Source organism: Styela clava, chromosome 13 (assembly GCF_964204865.1).
Source record: "Styela clava chromosome 13, kaStyClav1.hap1.2, whole genome shotgun sequence".
Classification (NCBI taxonomy): domain Eukaryota; kingdom Metazoa; phylum Chordata; class Ascidiacea; order Stolidobranchia; family Styelidae; genus Styela; species Styela clava.
In genome coordinates this window covers 5,328,939-5,339,672 of record NC_135262.1, presented here as the reverse complement: position 1 = coordinate 5,339,672, position 10,734 = coordinate 5,328,939, and the positions used below count along the sequence as shown (strand labels likewise).

General features: G+C 33.1%; 2 long non-coding RNA genes across 2 annotated transcripts; both read left to right on the top strand.

Moving 5' to 3' along the window:
• The first annotated feature begins 2,875 nt into the window (after positions 1-2,875).
• Positions 2,876-5,661, top strand: LOC144431393 (uncharacterized). The gene is made up of 3 exons (XR_013479970.1): positions 2,876-3,090; positions 4,196-4,431; positions 5,113-5,661. It is a non-coding gene; the product is annotated as an uncharacterized LOC144431393 (long non-coding RNA).
• A 1,743-nt stretch (positions 5,662-7,404) lies between these two features.
• LOC120332614 (uncharacterized) lies at positions 7,405-8,703 on the top strand. The gene is made up of 2 exons (XR_005568120.2): positions 7,405-7,680; positions 8,214-8,703. It is a non-coding gene; the product is annotated as an uncharacterized LOC120332614 (long non-coding RNA).
• The last annotated feature ends 2,031 nt before the right edge of the window (positions 8,704-10,734 follow it).

The following is a 10,734-nucleotide window of genomic DNA, read 5'->3' as shown; positions in this document are numbered from 1 at the left end:
AATATGACAAATTTAAAGATCAATTTCAAACCATGAAACTGTCGTAGGTAAAAAGACACAGCTAAATCAATAGCAAAACTGCTTCGAAAAAATCTGTAAAAGTAACGTTGCCACTGTTACTGCGAGCTATGAATTTAGCCAGTCTTTGCAGTCTCTGAAAACCTTATACTGATGGGGCTTTCATAAAAAATGTCTCGTAGAAAGGGTTGAAACTTTGTGCCCAGATACCTTTTCAAAAATTTATCGTTGACAAAAAATATAGCTGCTACTTGAATTGATGAGATGTCTGCAAATTTAAAAGAACAAACAAAAACTGCTTCTGCTGACTTTGAATAGCAATTGATGAATCGTGTGATATATCAGGCATTGTACAACTTGCTGTCTTTTTCCGAGCTTCTGATGCTAAGTTACAAATAAAAGAGGAATTTCAGAAATTATCAAACATTCTCAAATATCCAAATTAACCGATGTGACCTCGTTAATTGGAGTTGAAACTGTAAAATCATTTCTGCTCATAATAGTGAGCTGGTGGCCCAAAAGAGATGCCAGACGTCATGTGAAATTTAATGAAAACATTAGGTTTATTCTGTTATTTTTATTTAAAGTTTACGTCTATATATTAAGATTACGTCATTTTTAGTGTATGTATTATTCTTTTCTTATCAAAAGTTTGTTCAAAAATATTTTGGATATTAGTATATAAAAATCTATGATTTGTAAAAAATACAGTAAATACAATAATAGTGAAATGCAAGAAATTAATACGTACATGGCATTTGAAATTTAGGAAAATAACTAAACTTTTTTTGCTGTTTAATTACATCACAATATGTGTCACAAACTATACCTATCTAAAAATATGCTTCAAGTATACATTATCAAAATATATCAAAAACTGTTTGCGGTCCTTGGCCAAATTCCCAAAATGAAATGCGGCCCTCGAATACCCACAAGTTTGACACCCATATTCTATTGTATTAATATGGTTCACTTTTTACAGTCAGGCGGAAGTCTATTGCAAATTCACTGTTAAAAATTCTGACTCCGGTTTATCACATAAACTGGTAATGTGTAAAACATAACTTCCAACTTCCATAACATGTTGAAAAAAAATGTCAAATGAAAGTGAATCTTCGTTATTAGTTAGTTATATTGTAACCCACAACATCGCTAAAAAGAATCGCCCGTTGGTTAAAGAGGAATTTTTCCGAGAATGCCAGTTTTGGAAGTCATTTCATCTGATATAAAAATAAAATTTTCAAACATCATTCTTTCTAACAACACAATTATGAACCTTAACAAATCAAAACTTCGGTCCGGACTGACAGATAATCACCTAAATGCGTTATTGCAAATACAATGTAATGAATTAGAGCCACCTCTTGAACATCTGATTTGGAGCGAACCCGAATAACACGTATATACAAAAATACACAACTAAATTATGTTGGCATTTCAATTTTTTTTTATATTCCTATACATTGGGATGTTTTTTGTGTAACAAAACAAGCCATACGTAGCCATTTATACGAGGCCGTGTGCCAGATGAGCAAGTAACTTCGTTAGTCACTATCAGTTGCAAATTTTTTGTTGAATATTGTTCTTGTTATTCCTATCACTTAACTATTAAGGATATTAATATATAACAAACTGCGATGCAAGGTGTATTTAAAATGAAGTGTGCAGCCTATTTTTCAAAGGGACGCTTCAGCGCTCCATGCCGTCGAGCCATTTTTGCCGCTCCCGCTTTTTGGCCCGCGAATATCCTTTTGCTTCGAAATTTGGCCCGCGGTCAATCAACACAAAATAAAGGAACGGGGTCACAACTCCATCAAGAATGAATTGTTCAAATTCGTTAAATCCTTGCAGGGTCTAATCAGCAAGACTATTTACGCATACGTGGCAATTGCAATAATCTTCCTTTACATGCTGACATTATACCGTTTAGAAATATAAGACTGTATTCGTTTAATTGGAAAAAGTTTCAAGACTTGAACTCGATTTCCCTTGCGTGAACGCACTTCATAAATCACGAAATTTCAATCAATGGAAAGTTGCGAACGTCTCACTTTTGAGCATGAAATGAATGAAGTATACAAAAAATCAAATAGTAAAGCTCATTTTCAAATCAAAATATTTTATTTACAATATATTACACATATATTAAACAAAGCAAATTGAACTTCATTGATAGTAAATAAACATTTTATCTGCTTTAAGCTTTCGGAATATGGAAAATTCGCATGAAATTTGGTAAACTACTCTCACAGCCAAAATCGAATTGTTTTACAAACTTAAGTCAAAACGAAAGTGAAGATGAAAAATTCAAACGACTTCTTCTGCAGTTTTACAGTCAGTGGCATTGCTTGAATTTAAATCACTTTCTTGTTGTCTTACGCGACAACATTTGCAAAAAGAAAAACATGGCAGCATTCTCGTCTGCCAGTCTTCGAAGCAAAAAAGCAAACACCACAAATTAAAAGCTATATTCACGTTGTAAATCACCGCTATTCCAGACGTAGACAACACAACTAGTGCGACAATGTCGCTTAAAATTGTCATAGGAGTAATTATCACCGATCTTTTTAATAACTTGATGGAATTCTGTTGTAAACTTTGACCGTTGAAAGATTTTTTCAACGTTTTTCTGTGACGTAATAATGGGATTATAAATAATGCAAGGGTTGAAATCTGAGTTTCAATTTGGTAAAAAAGGAAAGGAATTGTCATCCACTTTGGAAGACAAGTCATTCTTATCACATTATTCTGAGTAGCTCCATATCCCATCACAATACTCCCAAGAAAATTGAAGAATAACATGAAAAATCCTTGAAACCGACTGAAATTATGCAACTGTTTTGATGAAAGATGCCTCAAAGATGGTTCGCTGTGAAACATTGTCTGACGGAGCCACAATATGAGATACTCTGACGTAAATGCCCACTGTGATAAAATCAAATTAGCTACGTAGATTGCATTATGTATATTTTGTTGAGACATTATTTCCACAACCATCTTCGCTAAAATGACGATGCAGGTAAAAACAAGTGTCAAATTCATTGCAGATCGAAGGTTCGATGCCATCAAAAGGTCTGTACATTTTTCAAGACGAAGTTTGAACAATTTCTTCGAAATTATAACGTAAATCTGACATGACGTTATGTAAAGCATAATAATTGCAACTGCCACGTTTACATAAACAGTTTTGTTGAGCATATCCTGCAAGGATTTAACAAATTCGCGAGAAATATTCCTCGAACAGTTCATACTTGATGGAGTTGTGATTCCCTACTTTTATTTTAGAGTAAAACTTGATTTCTGCAGAGAATCGCGACTTTGACTGATAATTAATGTAAAAATCTGTCAAAATAAATTGAATAAATATTAAATTTAGGTATCATTTAGATTTAGATATCATATCAAAACCATAGTAGCATTCAACATAGACGGTCTTTTATCTAAAGCCCTGTCCGATAAACTATTGTGAAACATTTAATGAAAACCATGATATATTTTAAAACAAAAATATTCACAACTAATGGACAATTCTTGCTTCTCTACACTCCACCCACTGTGCGACCTCAATTAATATAAGTATTATATTCCGGTTAATGAATGTTTTATATTTCAAATTTCTCAATTAGTCAAATTCATATTTGCTTAAATCATTTATTAAACGACCTCTTCAAATACCTTCCTGCTTCTCTTCACCAATATTATTGTGCACTGAACATCACTTGCAGCCTCGCAGTAATATATGGAATTTGGTTGGTTGCAAGAATCTTTAATCATATGTAAATGTGGTACTTTGATCATTTATGTTTGGTTATCATTTCCATATATTTTCATATTTTGCACTAACTACGCACAGATAGCTTATTCGAATGGCATGAACTAATACAGCAGTATATAGAGCAACAAGCGAATTTATGGAAATAAATACTGATGGAATATCCCATACGCATTTTATGAAATTAGGACATGATTTTTCAATGAATAAAAACGGACACATTGGTTGATTCGTTTTTGTTTCGGGCATAAAAAGAATATAGAATGGGGCATGGGTACTGTTTAAAAATCTCCTACTCGCATTAAAAAAAATTGTGTTCTCGTTGAGAATGTTAATTATTTGAATAGCAAAAAATTATAGGTAAATACTGTCAATTAAATAAACACTGTCAATTTTTTTTTTCAGAATTTTACACAGTGATAATATGCACTTTAGACATTATATGAAAACAGAATGGCAAAACTCACGTACGCAAATGCAAGTCCTCAAACATTTGTGAACGAGAGCATACTTCAATGAAAAGCAACTTCATTGACTAGGCTTGACTTTGATTTTTAATAATCACTTAAAAGCATATTATTAATTATACTTGAGTTTCAAATATACGGCATACGTAAAGTCAGACATGGAAATTTCACAAGGTAAGCATAATATATATATATATCATATAAATTAATGGGAAATAACAATTTAAAAAAATATTCAAAATTAGAAGTTATGATTTACAAATTACCTGTTTGTTCATGTGATGAACCGGAGCCGGAATGGACGCTTCATATGAAGTCCATTCATTCAAAATTTTCAGTTTTAATTTATTTCAATACACTTGTGATCTACCTTTCTATATTAAGGTACCTTCATATATATGGTAATGACAACAAGCAATAATAATCTCGCTAAATAATCAAAGTACCATATTTACATATGATTAAAGATAGATTATAGTCTAGCAATCCACAAAAGCTGAGATGATCTTCAATGCACGAATTCTATTGGTGAAGAAAAGAAGCAAGTTATTTGAAGAGGTCGTTTAATAAATAGTTTAAGCAAATGTGAATTTGAATAATTGAGAAATTTTAAATATAAAACAGTCATTAATCGGAATAGGATAGTTGAGGTCGTACAGTACGTGGAGTGTATAGAGAGGCAAGAATTGCCCATTAGTCGTGAATATTTCTGTTTTAAAATATATCATGGTTTTTGTTTAATGTTTCACAATAGTTTATCGGACAGGACTTTAGATAAAGGACCGTCCATGTTGGGTGCTACTATGAATTTGTATGACGGCTAAATTCAATATTTTATTCCATTTGTTTTGACAGATTTCTACATTAATTATCAGTCAAAGTCGCGATTCTCTGCAGAAATCAAGATTTTATTCCAAAATAAAAATACGAAATCACAACTCCATCAAGTGTGAACTGTTCGAGGAATATTTCTCGCGAATTTGTTAAATCCTTGCAGGATATGCTCAACAAAACTGTTTATGTAAACGTGGTAGTTGCAGTTATTATGCTTTACATAACGTTATGTCAGATTAACGTTATAATTTCAAAGAAATTGTTCAAACTTCGTCTTGAAAAATGTACAGACCTTTTGATGGCATCGAACCTTCGATCTGCAATGAATTTGACACTTGTTTTTACCTGCATCGTCATTTTAGCGAAGATGGTTGTGGAAATAATGTCTCAACAAAATATACATAATGCAATCTACGTAGCTAATTTGATTTTATCACTGGGTTGGCATAAATTTGTAAAAAATTCGATTGTGGCTGTTAGAGAATATTACCCGAATTCTCCTTTTCCGAAAGCTTGAAGCAGATTAAATGTTTATTAATTAATAAAATGTTCGATTTACTCTGTATAATATGCGTGTATTATATGTGTATGTTAAATATATTTTAAATAAAATATTATACTCAAAAGTGAGCTTTACTAATTGATATTTTGATACTGGTACTTTATTTATTTCAAGATCTCCCCGGCCAAAAGCGAAAACGTTCGCAATTTCACCACGATGCTTATCGCTCAGCAAAGCATGGTACTGTGCATTGTCATTGTGTAGAATGGATGTTTGTCGCGTAGTCTCATTTGCAATTTACTCATTCATACTGAAGATATAACTTCCCTAATTTAATCAAATCGGATTTCAAATTATTCCTTCATCGGATTTGTAATGCATACGTAAAATATAACTACTTGTCTTTCAAATTTTCTGACGTTGTTCGGGAAACACTGCACTAGCACGAAATGCAACGCCGTATTGTTTCATTAGTTCATGGTAGTAGTCAAAAAAACATCCACGTACACACGTTGTAGCGACTTCCGACCAACTCAACACACCGACTAGTTGAAAACCAATTCCTACCGTTAGAGATTGTGTCTGGCGATTTGATCTCTGCGTCGTTTAATAATAGGAATGTAACAAGTATTCCGTGTTATCTGAAATTGAAAGTACGTTTCAGTATTCATTACTAATTGGAGGCCAAATTATGATTAATTTACATATTTTTTCAAAACAGTTCTTATGCCTATAAACATTTAGAATATTCTAAATATATGAATATATGAATTGCCTGAACAATTAGATCAATCATTTCATTGAACGCTGAGAAACTCCCGAAAACTCGACTATGAACATTTCTCTGGTTCCCATTTACCTTGGTGTCCTAAGCACGTGCTTCTTTTGCTTAATTGCTAAATCAGCCCTGACTACAGCATTATTGCATTATTATACGCCTACAAATTCTTCATCATAACTGAGCATGACAAAATATAATGAGTCTCGCGTTGTGACCCAAGCTAATACCTTCAGTGAAATCGAATAATGTCACTATTGAAGTTACGGTGAAATGCTATTCGAACGTTGAACGGCTGACGTTTTTTAAGAGTCTTACTACTAAAAAGCGTCAGTAAATAAATATTTTAGGTAGCAATTCACCGTAACTCCAATAAGGTAATTGTGAAATGCTACTTAAAAGTCGTTAAATGTTGAAAATTGCATTTCACCGTAACTTCAGTACAGTTAAAATACAGTCGACACTAAATCCGATATTTGTTTTTTCATACATACCAGCATTTAGAACTGTAGTAGTGTATCATTACTTATTGAAGTTCAATATTCCTAATGACGAAATAACGATACCAGGATGCCAGTACGGTAACCGTACCCCACCCAGTCATTCTAACGACAGAACAGTGTTAACTACTTGTATGGTGGACTCAACGCTAATGAAGGTTCCTAAAATTCAAAAGTTCAGAGCTGTAGAATACTTTTACAGTTTTAGAGGCCCTAAGTACTTGAGAACTTGGTGCCTTATGTACAAGAAGTAATTATATTAATATGCAAGTATAATAATGAAACTAGTATTCCGTGTTATCTGAAATTAAATATGCAGTTCCATGATTCATAACTGATTGAATGCCAAATTATGGTCAATTGAAACTCCGACTTAATTTTCTCTTGAGGGAGAGAGAGATATTTATTGCCACAATAAATACAATCAACACTAATATAAACATAATACAATAAAGAAAATATTTCAGTGATTGATTATTGTTTTGTGCGGGTCGGTGTGCAGAACCGATTAAGGTCATCTAGGCTCCCGACCCTTGTGTATATGCTGTATAATAAGCTTATAATAGCATGATATAGTACCATAGGTGAATGCAAATGAGATTAAATATATTATAAAAACGATAAATAAATGAGTAAATGCTCTAATATGCTTTAGCGCTTCAATATTGAGGAAGTTGCTATTTGTGACTATACTTCCGCGACGTCACGATGAAAATGCTAATGCGTCTAAAGTTAATTGCAGTTTTAGAGCAAAATTGTACTTCATGAATGCAATCAGTCTCCTATGCAGTTTTAAACTGACGATTCAGGTAAATTATATAAGTTATATGCCTTCGTTTCTGGCTGTTCCTGCTGTTGCAGTCAGTCTTCTAGTGTAGTCTGGTGATGATGCAATTCAAATATGGTATCCGTAGATACTTTTATTCTGTGAAAAATATTTGGTAATCGGCATATGGTAATGATAACGAGGAATAATAGTCTAGTTAAACAATAAAATTTTCAGTCTAGCAATCCACACAATGTAAGATATATATTACTGAGGCTGAGTAATGTCCAGTGCATGAATTCTATTAGTGAAGAAAAACAGGAATTATTTAAAAAGTGTGTTCGATAAATGAGTTAGGCAATTATATATTTGAATAAAAATATTTAAAACTAAGACATTAAAAATCAAAATGTGATATTTTCAATAATTGAGATTCTATACCGCGGGTATATATGAGAAGTGAGGCAAGAACTGCAAAATCCTTGTAACTATTTATATTTTTTGTGCATAATATGATAACTATAATGAAAATTTAATGTTTTTATAACATGTTTTCCGACATTCTATTTGAACAAGGCTTCAGAGAAAAAGATATATTCATGTTGCGAGCTACCGTAATTTGGATGTTTGTCTGCGTGGCACCCTAATCCAGATTTCATCACGAAAAACGGAATCAAGTATGAACTGTTCAATGAACAATTCAAACATCTTTGTTGAAACTTTCGCGGATGCACTCAAAGGGGAATTTTACGTGGACATAGTTGTTACAATTATTTTGCTGTACATAACGTTCTGTCAGATCTACGTTCTCATTTCAAAAAGATTGTTCAAGCTTCGACTTGATAAGTGTACGGCCCTTTTGTTGACGTCGAATCTTCGGTCTGTAATGAATTTTACACTTGTTTTCACCGGTATTCTTGCTTTAGCTAAGATGGTGTTCGGAATAATATAATTAGATTCGCTTTCTTTCCAAAGTGGATGACAATTTGTTTCTTTCTTTATCAAACTGAAACCCAAATTTCCACTCTTGCATTGTTTATAATTCCGTTATTTCGCCACAGAAAAACTTTCGTCACAAAAATCTTTTGGGGGTCAAAGTTCACAACAGAAGTTCATCAAGTTATTAAAGAGATCGATGATAATTACTCTCATAACAATATTAAGCGACATTGTCGCATTAGTTGTGTTATCTATAACTGGATCAGCGGTGGTTTACAATGTGAATATAGCTTTTAACTTGTTGTGTCTGCTTTTTTGCTTCGAAGACTGGCAGACGAGAATGTTGCCTTGGTTTGCTGTTTGCAAATGTTGTGGCAAAAGACAACAAAAAAGTGATTTAAATTCAAGCAATGCGACCGAATGTAAAACTGCAGAAGAAGTCGTTCATCCAAATTTATCATCTAAACTTTCGTTTTGGCTTGAGTTTGTAAAATAATTCGATTTTGGCTGCTAGAGTAGTTTACCAAATTTCATGCGAATTTTCCATTTTCCGAAAGCCTAAAGCAGATAAAATGTTTATTTACTATCAATGAAGTCCAATTTACTCTGTATAATATATGTGTAATATATTGTAAATAAGTTATTTTGATTTGAAACATTGCTTTACACTATTTGATATTTTGTATACTTTATTCATTTCATGGTATCCTGGCCAAAAGTGAGACGTTCGCAACTTTCCACTGCCAGAAATTTCGTGGTTTAGTAAAGCCCAATCGAGTCGAAGTTTTGAAACTTTTTCCAATTTGGGGAATACGGTCTTATATTTCTAAACTACCGTGAATATAAAATGTCAGCATGTAAAGGAAGATTATTGCAATTGCCATGTGTGGTCGAATAGTCTTGCTGATTAGACCCTGCAAGGTTTTAACGAATTCGTGAGAATTATTCCTTGAACAGTTTATACTTGATAAATGATAAAATTGTGACCCCGTTTTGTTATTTTGTGTTGATTGACCGCGAAGTTCGAAATAGAAGGATATTTGCGAGCCAGAAGGGGATTGCGCGACGGCGTCCATTTGAAAAATAGGCTGCAAGCTTGATACACCTAATATCGCAGTTGCGTTATGTAATATTATTATTAATCATAATAGTTAGGTGATAGAATGTCCGAGGAATAACAAGCACGATTTTCAACAAAGAATTTGCGACTGATATTGACTAATGAAGTTACTTGCTCATCTGACATACGGCCTCGTATAAATGGCTGCGTATGGCCTGTTTTGTTACACACAAAAAACATGACAATATACGTAAATATAATAAAAAACGAAATGCCAACATAAATTAGTTGTGTATTTTTGTACATACGTGTATTCGCAATGGCACATTTAAGTGAATATCTTTCAGTCTGGATCGAAGTTTTGATTTGTTATTGTTCGTAGTAGTGTTGACTGATGCTGGAAATATACTTTTTATATATCAGGAGAAATGAATTCCAAAATTTGCATTCGTGGAAAAATTCCTCTTCAACCAGCGGGCGAAATTGTGGGCTACAATATAACTGGCCAATACCGTGAATTCACTTTTCTTTTTTTGACTTTTGTATGAATTTAGCGATGAATTAAATTTTCAAACACACGCTTCAACTTATCATAATTTGAAGAATGGTTCGTCTCATAATGGCGTCTAATGTTGTATTCCTTAGGACTGGAATATTTTGTTGGCAAGAAAGACAAATCGCTGAAGTTAGATTTTTTCCAATAAAGAAATAAGAGTACTCCCGTAGTATGTGAACCATGATGGCGGACACCGGAACGTAGTATGTGTACTAGGTTAGGGTTAGGCCATAATTTTATTTCAATTTTCCTTGATTTAGTTCTATTGAAAGTTCGGGGACTAGCCAAGTGACTCGCGTAGTATTTGTATCTGGAATTATGGCCTGACCCTAACCTGGTACGCATACTACGTTCCAGTGTCCCCCATCTTGGTTCACATATTACGGGAGTACCGAAACAAGAACGCTGCCATATATCTAAATAACGTCTGTTTTCAGTGTCTATGGCCGATACCTAAAATACTGCCTTATGTAATCCTAATAATCCGGTACGAATACATATGATACCGTTATAATTGAATTGTTACTGATACACACGTTCTT